This window comes from Lepisosteus oculatus, chromosome 14, assembly GCF_040954835.1.
Source record: "Lepisosteus oculatus isolate fLepOcu1 chromosome 14, fLepOcu1.hap2, whole genome shotgun sequence".
Taxonomy (NCBI): domain Eukaryota; kingdom Metazoa; phylum Chordata; class Actinopteri; order Semionotiformes; family Lepisosteidae; genus Lepisosteus; species Lepisosteus oculatus.
The window spans coordinates 20,356,408-20,368,603 of NC_090709.1; the positions used below are offsets into that span (position 1 = coordinate 20,356,408).

Sequence of the window (12,196 nt, forward strand, 5' to 3'; positions counted from 1 at the left end):
GGTGCGCAGAGCCCACGGCCACCTGCTCCAGCCTTCCTGTGTTGCGGCATGAGCGCACCAAGAGTAGAGGGAGAGTGTTGCAGGAACGTCACTCAGAAGGAAAGCCACCCAGCTGCGCCCTCTGAGCTCTGTCCAGCGCATCTTCCTCGCATGGACTCCTGCCTGCGACGGGCAGGAAACAATTAGCAAGAACAGAACGACACCCCATGGGTGTCTCATGACCGCACCTTAGGTTGTGACACGTGCAGGTGTGAGGGGTTGCCGGGCTACTTTGGAGCAGAGCTTGGGCGGAGGGGGTGCGGGAAAGCAGACAAAGAGGTGACACCTCAAGGTCTGCACGATCACAGCTCTCCGCCGCCCCAGGCTTCAGCTCGATAAGCTACTGGACACACCCGCCCCTCCTCACACAGACCGTGGAAAAGCCCCCGAGTGGGAGGGCTCTCTCTTCCTCCCAGGAGCTCTTGGACACGACGCACAGACAGGGCGGGGGGAGCCGCCGCCTGCAAACACGGCTCCAGGCAGGACTCCACTCCGCAGCAGCCGCAGAGCAGAGGAGATGAGGGCAGCTTAGCTCCTGTGCAGAGACCTGAGCTGTTGTTGCTGTGGATGCTGTCTTTTCTGCACTCGGGGTAGGAGTGAATGTTGAGTTGCCCTTAGAAATGAAGCAGAGCACTTCAACGGCACGGGTGTGTGTGTGTGCGCCCTGGTGATTCTGGGAGACAGATCGAACCTGGGCTACAAGAGAGGGGGCTTAGCCCTCTTCCATTTGCTAGTTCAAAGTTGTACAACCCATTTGTATCTGCTAGGCGGCGCAGTCGTCGTAAACAAAGAACGCTTTGAAAAGCGTCAAAGGCAAGTCATTCTGAGTTGGTCATTTGTGTTTTCCGTTCAGACGCGATATGCTGAAATGATCTCTCGGCTCCTCGGTTGTCATTTCTGCTCCGTAAAGGGATCACAGCACGCGTCGGCTTCCAGCATGCTGGGTCGGGACACGATGCCGGGGGTTGGAGAGAGCGATGTCTTCCTCGTTAGTATGGTGGCAAGTATCCCCGCCTGTCACGCGGGAGACTGGGGTTCGATTCCCTGACGGGGAGTAGCTTTTCTTTCACCTCCTTAGAGAAATGACTGCCTTTCACTTCTCTGTTTTCTTTCACAGCGTCGTGCACCTTTTCATTGCTCTCGCTATCAGAGCCTTCGCACGGCACACGACTCGACATCAGGAAGCACATTGAAGTGAAAGCAGGAAGCGCTGCGACATGCACTGTGCAGATCCCGCCACACTAAGAGGTGAGTGGGTCTGTTCGATGCACAAAGAACGCTTTGATAAGCGTCAAAGGCAAGTCATTCCGAGTTGGTCGTTTGTGTTTTCCGTTCAGACGCGAAATGCTGAAATGATCTCTCGGCTCCTCGGTTGTCATTTCTGCTCCGTTAAGGAATCACAGCACGCGTCGGCTTCCAGCACGGTGGGTCGGGACACGATGCCGGGGGTCGGAGAGAGAGCGATGTCTTCCTCGTTAGTATAGGACCTGTCACCTGTCCCCACCTGTCACGCGGGAGACCGGGGTACATCAGGACGCGCATTGAAGTGAAAGCAGGATGCGCTGCGACATGCACTGTGCAGAACCCGCCACACTAAGAGGTGAGTGGGTCTGTTCGATCACAGCGCTAGGCGAATCCCCAATCCCCTTTTGTGCGTGGCGACAAAAGAAGTCTGTTTCCGCCCGGTTTCGAACCGGGGACCTTTCGCGTGTGAGGCGAACGTGATAACCACTACACTACGGAAACGGTGGTAAGACGTGCCCAGCGGCCCAGCGCTGAGCTTCGCCAATGCGATTCAGCTGCTTCCAGTGCCTTTATTGGAGTGCGCTGATGGACCGTGCTCTCTCTCCAGAGACCAGCACGCCTGTCATGGACGGAGCAGGAAAGGCGGCGCCACATTTTACAGCCCTCTCCACGCAATCGACGAAATCGGGCTACTGAAGTGGAGAAAATTGCCTCTCCAGAAAGTGCAAATATCATCTTGGAGAGTATAAATCCTATTGCCGAAGGTCAGCCCTGTCTACCAGAGTAGCCCTCCCACAGTGATGATCAGCTCGTCTCACACGCGAGAAGTTTCGGTTGGAAACAAGCGCCCCCTCTTCTCGCACGTTTTGCACGTTCGAGTGGTTTTAATGCAGCTCCTTCGTACACGGTGCTGATCTTTTGGAAAGCAGGAGGCAAAACCGACACGTTCTCATACCGGGAGTCGAACCCGTGCCGCCTGGGTGAAAACCAGGAATCCTAACCCCTACACCATATGGCAGCAAACAACCACGTTGTTCCCGGCATCATGCAAGCAAACTACATAAATATGAGAAAACACGCAAGAGAGTTGTCACTCAGAGTGTCGAAGGGTCGATGTATACTGGGGCTCAGTTGAAATGCAACGTCAGGACTTTTCCGAATTATGTCACACAAAGATAATTTACTACTTGCACGAATGAAGGCAAAAAAAGCCAATCGATGTGAACGAACGGCGCTTTGCAGAGGAGTACTGCCTGACTGGATCGTTGATGAACGACAGAGGCCACTCCGACCTCTTCTCGGTTTTCTTCAATGACTTACTAAGGATCTTCTTCACATTCGCCCATGCAGGGGAAGCCAGTTACACCAAAGCAAATGCAGGGAAGTGCATTTCAAGCAGAGACCAGGAGGGACTTGTTTACACCGAGAGTGGTCGGAGAATGGAACAATGCGCCCAGCCCTGTTGCTGGAGCCGATTCTTGATGAGATCTTGGGCTCACTAAGAGGCCCCCGCTGGATGCTAATCTTTCTGTTGTTCTTGCAGGTCCTGCGCTGCTTTTAAGCCGACAGAGCTCGTCCTGGTCTGTCGGCACAGCCCAAATGCAAATGATCGGCTCCGCGTACAGAAGGAACGTGCGTTTGGTACAAGAGTGCACGAAGGCACCGGAAATACATTGGGAACAAATGACCGGTCGCTCAAGACCTCTGTGAAGTACAGGAGCATGCAAAACGAGGCTGTTTCCACCCGGTCTCGAACCAGGGACCTTTCGCGTGTTAGGCAAACGTGATAGCCGCTACACTACGGAAACCTGTAGGAAATGCTGCTGGTGTCTCGCTTGCGTTTCGGGCTGAGAAAGCGACGCGTCACTTTAGGTAGGGGGAGCTGGAGAGAGGAACATAGGGTGCGATGAAACAAAATGCCGAAACCCGGGATCAAACCAGGGACCTTTAGATCTTCAGTCTAACGCTCTCCCAAATGAGCTATTTCGGCGGTGCGCAGAGCCCACGGCCACCTGCTCCAGCCTTCATGTGTTGCGGCATGAGCGCACCAAGAGGAGCGGGAGAGTGTTGCAGGAACGTCACTCAGAAGGAAAGCCACCCAGCTGCGCCCTCTGAGCTCTGTCCAGTGCATCTTCCTCGCATGGACTCCTGCCTGCGACGGGCAGGAAACAATTAACAAGAACAGAACTACACCCCATGGGTGTCTCATGACCACACCTTAGGTTGTGACACGTGCAGGTGTGAGGGGTTGCCGGGCTACTTTGGAGCAGAGCTTGGGCAGAGGGGGGGCAGGAAAGCAGACAAAGAGGTGACACCTCAAGGTCTGCACGATCACAGCTCTCCGCCGCCCCAGGCTTCCGCTCGATAAGCTACTGGACACACCCGCCCCTCCTCACACAGACCGTGGAAAAGCCCCCGAGTGGGAGGGCTCTCTCTTCCTCCCAGGAGCTCTTGGACACGACGCACAGACAGAGCGCGGGGAGCCGCCGCCTGCAAACACGGCTCCAGGCAGGACTCCACTCCGGAGGAGCCGCAGAGCAGAGGAGATGGGGGCAGCTTAGATCCAGTGCAGAGACCTGATCTGTTGTTGCTGTGTACGCTGTCCTTTCTCTTCTCGGGGTAGGACATCAGGAAGCACATTGAAGCGCTGCGACATGCACTGTACAGATCCCGCCACTACTGGGCCCGATTTCCCCGGATCGAAACCGGGCGGAAACAGGCCCTTTTCGTTTGTTGCCACGCAGACTGTTTGGGGATTCGCCTAGCGCTGTGATCGAACAGACCCACTCACCTCTTAGTGTGGCGGGATCTGCACAGTGGATGTCGCAGCGCATCCTGCTTTCACTTCAATGCATGTCCTGATGTACCCTGGTCTCCTGCGTGACAGGTGGGGATATTTGCCACTATACTAACGAGGAAGACATCGCTCTCTGCTTAGTGTGTAAAACACTTACTTGCAGCATTGTGGGTGCTGTGGTTTAAATGCTATTGGTTTGTGAACAGAATACCCCTATCCAAGTACATTGTGCCACATTAAATAAACACACGAGAAAAAGAGATTCAGAACGCAAAGCTGTGTCAGTGTTCTGTGTAAAAAATCGGTTTGAACATCATGGGAGCTGTTTTTAATAAGCTGCTGAGTAAAGAATATTTTAATCTTCCTGCTGTCAGTAGTATTGTGAATATAGTTGACTCTTACCCGAATGAAAACAGAACGTAAAGGAAGGGTTTCAGAATTCAGACAAAGCTTTATTCCCGTGCTTACAGTCTGAGTAATTGGAGACTGCGCTATTCTGTTGCCTATGGTCATATACGGGTTTTTCGCATGAAGCCATATTGAACAGTATTTCTCGCGTTGTGAACTTGTGCACACAGCGGTCCCCCGGGTTCCAGTTAGTGCGTAATTACGCATCGATGAAAAACCGGAGGTTTAAAAAAAGATAATTAGCTCACAGATACTTTGATGTAGAGGCTGTGGAAATATCCACATGTCGTGGTCTTTTAAATGCATTTGGTTTGAAGGCGTTCTGTGCTTTCGTTGCGAAGATATGGACAAAAGAATATTCGTGCTTGGTCAAACAAATGTCATATAAACGAAAAAGTAAAGGCTGAGAAAGCATTCACAATGTATTTTATAAACAAAGCAAGTATTCTCGCGATTCTAAGAGGTTTCGTGTAAACGCTACAGGCGTGCCAAAATCGTTTTCGAACTTCAAGCTAACTTTTCCCCGGTCTGGTACCATAGGTCACGTAGCTTAAAATCCCAGTCATGGTTTTTTTCCTTGTGGTACATAACGTACCATTTCGGACTATCACAAAGGGCTTGATTTCGTTAAATGCATGTATTAATTTCCTTTCTGGAAAACTTGTATTTCAAGAAATTCACACAGCTTGCGAGAAATGAAATTCAATTCTTGATTATCAGTGCAGAAGAAATATTGCCATCTGGCAAAAAAATATATTTTTTTAACCGGAAAGTTGCGAGGTGAGACAGGGACCCACCATTCCGTCTGTGTGGCTTGTTTGATTGTTAACTGAAAGGTTGGTGGTTCGAGTCCACCCAGGGACGGGTTTCTTTTGCGATGTAAACATTGTCTTCGCAAAGGTCGATTGGATTTCTAAGCGAAACCTTAACCATTTTAATATTTGCAGGAAATGCGAGTGCTTAACACGTGTCTGAATCACCGGGAAATGTCCGATTGCTGTATGCCCAACATCGCAACTCCACAGGAAACCAAATTCACCCAAGAAAAAGTCGAGTCGTCATTTATACCCCCGTTGCATCCTCTGCTGAAATATTTTAAAAATACAATGCAGATTTGTTTAAGAACTTGCAAGCTTTGTTACATTAGCACCGTGCATTTGGACTTCGATATTTTGACACATTTACCTTAATTTTAAACATAAATACTGTACAATCTATTGTTATTTTGTTGTACTATTAAAATATGTTAGCTGAGGATGCAAAGGGGTGAAAGGGGAAGGTCAGAGGTGTAGTAACACCAAGGTTAGGATTGGTGGAGGTGATAAGGATGTTGATGGTTTTTCTCTGTAGAGAATTTTGAGTTTTTTATCCTTCTCTGAAGTGAGAAACTGGAAGAGTTGGGAGTTGAGGGATCTGATGAGGTTAGTTATGAAAGGAAGTTGATGTGGAGCTGTTAGCCGTAAAAACTCCTTAATGTCTTTGATGTTGTCATCAGCGATAAACTGCATTCAGCAAAGATAAAAAGAAAATTATCTTTGCTTACTGCCCTGTCTTTCTCACACCTGAAGAAGGCTCCACAGCCGAAACATTGTGATTCTTTTCTTCTCTTTTCAGCAGGAATAGTCCTTTACTTGTTCCTTTGCAGTCTACGCATGCTGACGCAGCTACCCACCCGATAGCTAACATTCCTATAATCACAACTATGAATGTCCACTTTGGGTATTTTTTCCATGCTTATTTATTATTATTATTATTTATTCTGTCATTGAAGCATATTTTATGTCATACTGAAGTGTCCTTATCACTGAAAAAATATTTTTTTAATTTAGAAAGTAAGAAAATGATAAATCACTAGGAACTGCATTTAGCCTGTTCTGATCTAGATTTTCTATATACTTTAACATGCCATGTTCACAATGTCACAACTCATAAATGAAACAGTGAAGTGTTGTAATTACAAATGTACATAGTGTCGGGACATTGAGATGTTTTGGTAATGAGGAAGGAGGGACATGCAATGTTCACAGGGTCAAATTTATAAAACGCTACAGTAAAATTTCTTGTATTTCGGGATTATGAGAGCCTGTTACATTGTGTCTCACACCTCAGTGTCAGAATTTTGAGACATTTTTATAACCAGAGGTAGGTTCATAGCAATAAGCAGAAAGTGCGATCATCCTTTGCTCATCTTCGGTTAACCATATATTCTCATATGCCATGTTCTGAATGTCCCATTTAAAACTGCTATATTAAAATTAAGACTTTTTTATGATCAGAAGGCAAGGTTGTGGTAAATATGCATAAAGTGCAAGTGAACTTATGTTTTGCCTTTGTCTTGTTATTGTGAGTTTTGAAAATTGGTTTTCGATTTTCTGAAATGCGTTTCACACAAAAATGCAATTTGGATAGTCACTACTTATATATTCCCCTTAACTGAGGATATGTACAGTAATCCATCCCGATTAGTACTTTTAAAAATTACTGTAGAGAGAGCCATCAGAAAGGGAATGAAAACTTGCATTAAACAAAATCAAGCTGCATGTAATCATCCATAGTGATACATTTTGTAAGACAAGACAGGAAGAAAGACACTGGTGGGATTTGAACGCAGAATCTCCTGTTTAATAGGAAAACACTTTAACCAAATCAGCCAGGATGCTGTCAGAGTATTAACATCATGTCTGCGTCAGTGATTACAGCTGACTATCGCTGGAGGACAGTTCACTGTGAACAAGTCAGCCTGCATAATGAGGGGGAAGAGACTGACCTCTGTGATGCACTATAGAGTTACATTAACCTTCTATCCAACTGTTCTATGCTGCATTCTATCCTAGTGGTAAATATTGGTTTCCGTGCGTGTAATATTCCTTTTTTTGTCAAATTTTATCAAGCACTAATTTTGCTGTTGAAAATAAGCCTTGTGGTTTTCAATGTTGTGATCCTTTTACCCCAGTGTCACCAAAATTGATACATTGTGCTTTGGCAATTCTTCAGGCTATATTGTTTAGAGGAGCTCAGTTGAATTAGTTTATATAAAGTATTTCTTTTCCCTTTAATCCTTTAAAACATATTACATTTTCAAAACATTGTATCTTTCTTCCTACTATTTGTAGCGGCAATGCTTATTAATAAGACAGAATTAAGTGTTGCTGTGCTTTCCCAAATGGGGCCCCATCTCTCTCTTCAAGCTATTCAGGCAGGCTGATTTAAAGATGTTTTCTTTTGATAGGGGACAGCTCCCAAATGGGGATGCATTTAGCTAAGCCTAGCTATCATGATCAGTGGGCATCCATTGGCGTCTATCTGTCTAGGGAGTGCCAGATGGACATCTGGACTGCATTCCTAAGTGTCAGGAGTAAGTGACTCATATCTCACCTTGATCAACCAATCAGGGACTGGTAGGGCCGAGTAACCCACGTGGGTCTCTGATGCCCATGAAACTTTCATCCAATGAACGAGCTGAAGTTCCTCCAGGTAAAAACAGGCAACACAGAGCTCCAAGACTATTCTAAAGGGAATTCAAAGGAGAATTCCAGGAGTGTGAGACAATTCCAGGGCGGGACGGCCCAGGAGCAGAAAGGCTGCCAAGGGCAGGACATTCTCGCAGCGCGCCTCCTGACCATCCTGAGACTCAGCCCGGACAACCACGGAACGGCCAGTGTGTCCGAGTGCCAGAACTTTCCTTTGTTCTAAGAGTCTAGAGCGGAGGTTGCCAGAGAGTAACCAGAGGATCCACCTGAGCAGGCCTCGCGAACAGGTCGGAACTGTGGACAGCTGAATCACTATTCAGAACTAGCTCTTCATCAGGAACGAACCGGTCCTCTTCCTGACTTGCTGGGACCCACAGTCATCTTTTCTCCTGTGTGCAAACTTTGCTAGTTAAAGCCAACACTAACTAGCTGGTCAGTGAGCATCAGCAGTGCACCGTCACAAGCCGCACAGCACAGCCTGGCACCGAGCCAGAGAGCGCGGATTGGACAGCAACAGCCTGCAACTGTTTCTTTGTGCCCGCAGGAGATCTGAATCCCCAGAGATTGGATGAGTATTCAACTTCAATGCATTACAGCTCGAGAATTCAATTGTTATCCCAAACAGTTGATATCAATTTAATTCCTAAGAGTTATGTACTTGTTTTGAGTATCTAATGTAGACGTTGTAACCAAGTTCAATTACGAAATGGTCTAAATGAATGATATACTGAACGTATGTCCTCTTGATATATGTAACTCTTGGTAACTGACTGAATATATACCCTTTGTATTCTGATAACCCTCTCGATAAGATCTGTTAGGTTTATATGCATATTCCATATATTAAGAAATGTATCCTCGTGTATTAGTACCTGTGTGTGTGCATTGTTTGAGTTATATCGCATGGTTAGATTCTAAAGCCATTAAAAGAATCAGTTTGTGATTTACTGCTACAATTAATAATTGTCCCAGTAAATGCCCAAACCCTACAGAACTGGTGCCTTCAGAGAGCACACTACATAGTGATGACATCTTTCTGTATGATCAGGACAGGAGCTGCAGGTCCACTGTGTTGTGGCTGCAGTACAATTTTAGCTTATTATTATAATACTTTTTAACAGCGACAGAATCTTAAGATCACAAGGTGTTTACGATATTATTTCAGTATTAAGCTGTTACTACATTCGGAACTGTCCCATAGGATTCAGTGTTCCATTAGTTTGGCACTAAACTGCTTAGTCTATTGCAGGAATTGTACTTAGTCCTGTCCTGTAGTGTCATCTAGAGAGCAGCAGCTGTTTCCTTGGGCTCATTGCAATTGGGAACATTGTGATTATTGAGCAGGGGACTAAAGTCAGCAGACGAGCGCGTTGCAAATCGGTAGTAATCTGGCGTACAGAGCTGCATGCTAATCTCTGGATCATCTCCAGTTAATGCGATGCTGTTCTTACCTTGCAATTGACCCAATCTGACTACTGGCACCAACCCTGTTATTACAAAGAAACTTCTTGTGTACCTACCGTGATACATAAGTTTGGTGGAGAGGTTTGGCAGCCCATATTCAGTCAAAGATGTGTGTGCAGATCACTGTGATATATAGGCATCAACAAACTGACAAATTCAATATTAAATGTTTAACTGATAAAGCCCAAATGAACCAAACCTGTATAAATTAGTGGTGGAAAGGAGTCTTTATATATAGCAAAAGGTCTCTGATCCTTTGGTAAGAACGATGGGTATATAACCCATTGTCCTCAATATTAGAAATGAATCCTTGAGCATTGCCGTTGTACCAACGATCCTCAAAAGTGCTGCCATTACCACTGTTCCATAAAATCCTAACATTACCTGTCTTGCATAAATTGTAGAACATGCCATCACATTTCAGTTGCTTCTCAGTAGCAGTTTGATCTATTATCACCCTACTCCCCACATCATAACCTTCGCTCTTCTAATTCTAGTCTCCTAACTGTCCCCCAAGCCTGTCTACACTGTATGGGTGACAGGGCCTTCTGCTGTTATGCCCCCAAGCTCTGGAACTCTCTCCCCAAGGATACCAGAGTCACCTTCCCTAAACTCCTTCAAATTCAGACTCAATACCCTTTTCTGTAGAAGACCCTTTACTGAACTGGTTCTATTCTTTACTCCTCTGCTTCTACTTTTCTCCTCAATCTATTGGAATTGTTTTATCCTGTGTATTCTAATTGTAATTTTGTCAAGTGCTTTGAGAAGCCACCTTCGGAACCATTATATAAAATAGTTTATTCTAAATCCTTGAAACTTTAATAGGGCACTGCAGTAGGGCTAAAAATTGACAGCCTTAGTGGGCCATCATGATTTGTGCAAATTATAGGTAGTCACAAAGGAAGACTAGGATTTACTTGAAATCCATGACATGGGACACTGAAACAGTGGAGAGGCTTTGTGTAGTAAGCGTTCAGTCTCAATCTACACCATCTGTGCTGCTGGTAGAGGTAGTTGTGAACACCTGTCTTCCGGATCAAGTACTGGGATCTCCAGTCTCAATCCTAATACTTATGACTGTCCACTACCACTGCTGTGAAACCAACACCCATAACATAAGACCTCCAAGATTCTAACTGCACCATTATTCACTGATGTTTGCACACCAGTATTGTTCCTCTGCTAAGGAAGGAAGGCCTACTTTACACCAAGCCCCTGTTGACAATTCCTTCCTTGTGTTTATTTTAGTCAGTTTGTGCAGCCCAGAATAGGACATCAGATCTCACTCTTACTGGGCACTACAGTAGCAACTCACTCCATAAGCACTACCCCTCTCGGAAACGGGAGGATTTCCAGTATATTGAACACCTCTGTCTCTCCCACAGTAAAAAAAAGTCACAATGACCTGCCCAAGGAATAGTGCGGCCATCTTCCCCCAGTACAACGCTTTATAACTCCAGCCATTTTCAGTCCTCATTGGCAGCAATACAGGAAGCATTCTTGAATGGGGAACCCCCACAAATACAGTACTTTAATTTATTAATGGGTCTCACTTCCCTTGAATTCCTCCACCCCATTCAAACCTGTAAACCATAAAGAAACAAGGGCAGGCAGAAGGGTCTTTCACAGCTTTATTGAAATGTTGCCATTACAAGGCGAGTGGAGGCAGGAGAGTCACAAGGGCCAGGCTGGAGCCTTCATTCAGGCACCTGGGGAGGAAGAAGGAGAACAATCCAGCTGAACTGCAGGACACCCACCCCTACAGGAGCTCCTCCTGCCAGACCCTACCTGTCCACTGGCCAACATCTCCAAAGTCCTCTGCTCCCTCCACATCCTCACTGGTGCTCTCAGCATCTTCACTGGAGATCCCTCCTCATCCTCAGTCCAGTCAGCTCCCACATCCAGAGGAGCTTCTACTGGTGCCACAGCCACCCGACTGCTGGTCACCAGGCTCCTGGTACCTGTGGACAAGCAACACCCAGGAGTGAGGGATCTGCTATACCCAGAGACCCACAGTCTACTCATCTATACAGTCCCTTTGTCCAGCACGGGATCATTCCTCAGTTATCCAAGCATGGTTGTCTCCTGGGCAGAGATGCATCCACAAGGGATAGAGAACCAGACCCACCTTCATTCCGACTGCCAGCACACCTGGACTCACAGCAGGCACAGACCTCATGGTCAACATACAGCTCCTCCCACCTGGAGGAGAGGAGGACAGGTGAGGCCTCCACCTGGCATGTCCCAGAGCACCCTCAGCAGGCTCCTTGCAGAAGTACCTCTTCGCCTCCCTGTTGTAGGTGCAGGACTTGGTCCCTGGTGTTGCTTTAGCAGGAGCCACAGCCATGACAGTGCATGTACAGCTCAGTCACTTCATGCTGCAAGAGGGAAGGTCACAGCATTAAGGGATCAAGGCCAATAGAGGGACAGAGAAGGACCTTCTGCCATCAGTGAAGGCAAGCTGGCAGCTCTAGGCACTACAGCTGCCACAGTCTGGTTCACATCTAGATCATGGATGGAAAAGCAGACAATGGATCAGTAGAGCAAGAAGGCTGAGCAGCCTTTGAGAGCAGTACCTTCCTGGACAGCTTCTTCTGGAAGAGGAAGGCATCAATTGTGAAGCGGAGCACATCCTTCTGCTTGGAGGGGACAAACCTGGACAGGCAGCCATCTGCCTTGCTGTCCACCATGCACCTGGGGACAAGGATGAACCCCTGCAGGCTCTCGGGGCTCCTGCCCACCTCTCCTTCCAGAAGGGGCCATACCCCAAGTT

The 12,196-nt window shown here is 47.0% G+C and overlaps 2 long non-coding RNA genes and 3 other non-coding genes across 5 annotated transcripts; all 5 read right to left on the bottom strand.

The window, feature by feature from the left end:
* Positions 1-1,712: 1,712 nt before the first annotated feature.
* On the bottom strand, positions 1,713-1,785 carry trnav-cac (transfer RNA valine (anticodon CAC)). Its single transcript has one exon. It is a non-coding gene; the product is annotated as a tRNA-Val (tRNA).
* Positions 1,786-3,019: 1,234 nt separating this feature from the next.
* trnav-aac (transfer RNA valine (anticodon AAC)) lies at positions 3,020-3,092 on the bottom strand. Its single transcript has one exon. It is a non-coding gene; the product is annotated as a tRNA-Val (tRNA).
* A 109-nt stretch (positions 3,093-3,201) lies between these two features.
* trnaf-gaa (transfer RNA phenylalanine (anticodon GAA)) lies at positions 3,202-3,274 on the bottom strand. The gene has a single exon. It is a non-coding gene; the product is annotated as a tRNA-Phe (tRNA).
* A 7,768-nt stretch (positions 3,275-11,042) lies between these two features.
* On the bottom strand, positions 11,043-11,244 carry LOC138242952 (uncharacterized). The gene is made up of 2 exons (XR_011191833.1): positions 11,212-11,244; positions 11,043-11,132 (listed from the first exon to the last, which is right to left on the bottom strand). It is a non-coding gene; the product is annotated as an uncharacterized lncRNA (long non-coding RNA).
* Positions 11,245-11,315: 71 nt separating this feature from the next.
* On the bottom strand, positions 11,316-12,122 carry LOC138242863 (uncharacterized). The gene is made up of 4 exons (XR_011191727.1): positions 12,000-12,122; positions 11,703-11,801; positions 11,552-11,625; positions 11,316-11,384 (listed from the first exon to the last, which is right to left on the bottom strand). It is a non-coding gene; the product is annotated as an uncharacterized lncRNA (long non-coding RNA).
* Between the last annotated feature and the right edge of the window lie 74 nt (positions 12,123-12,196).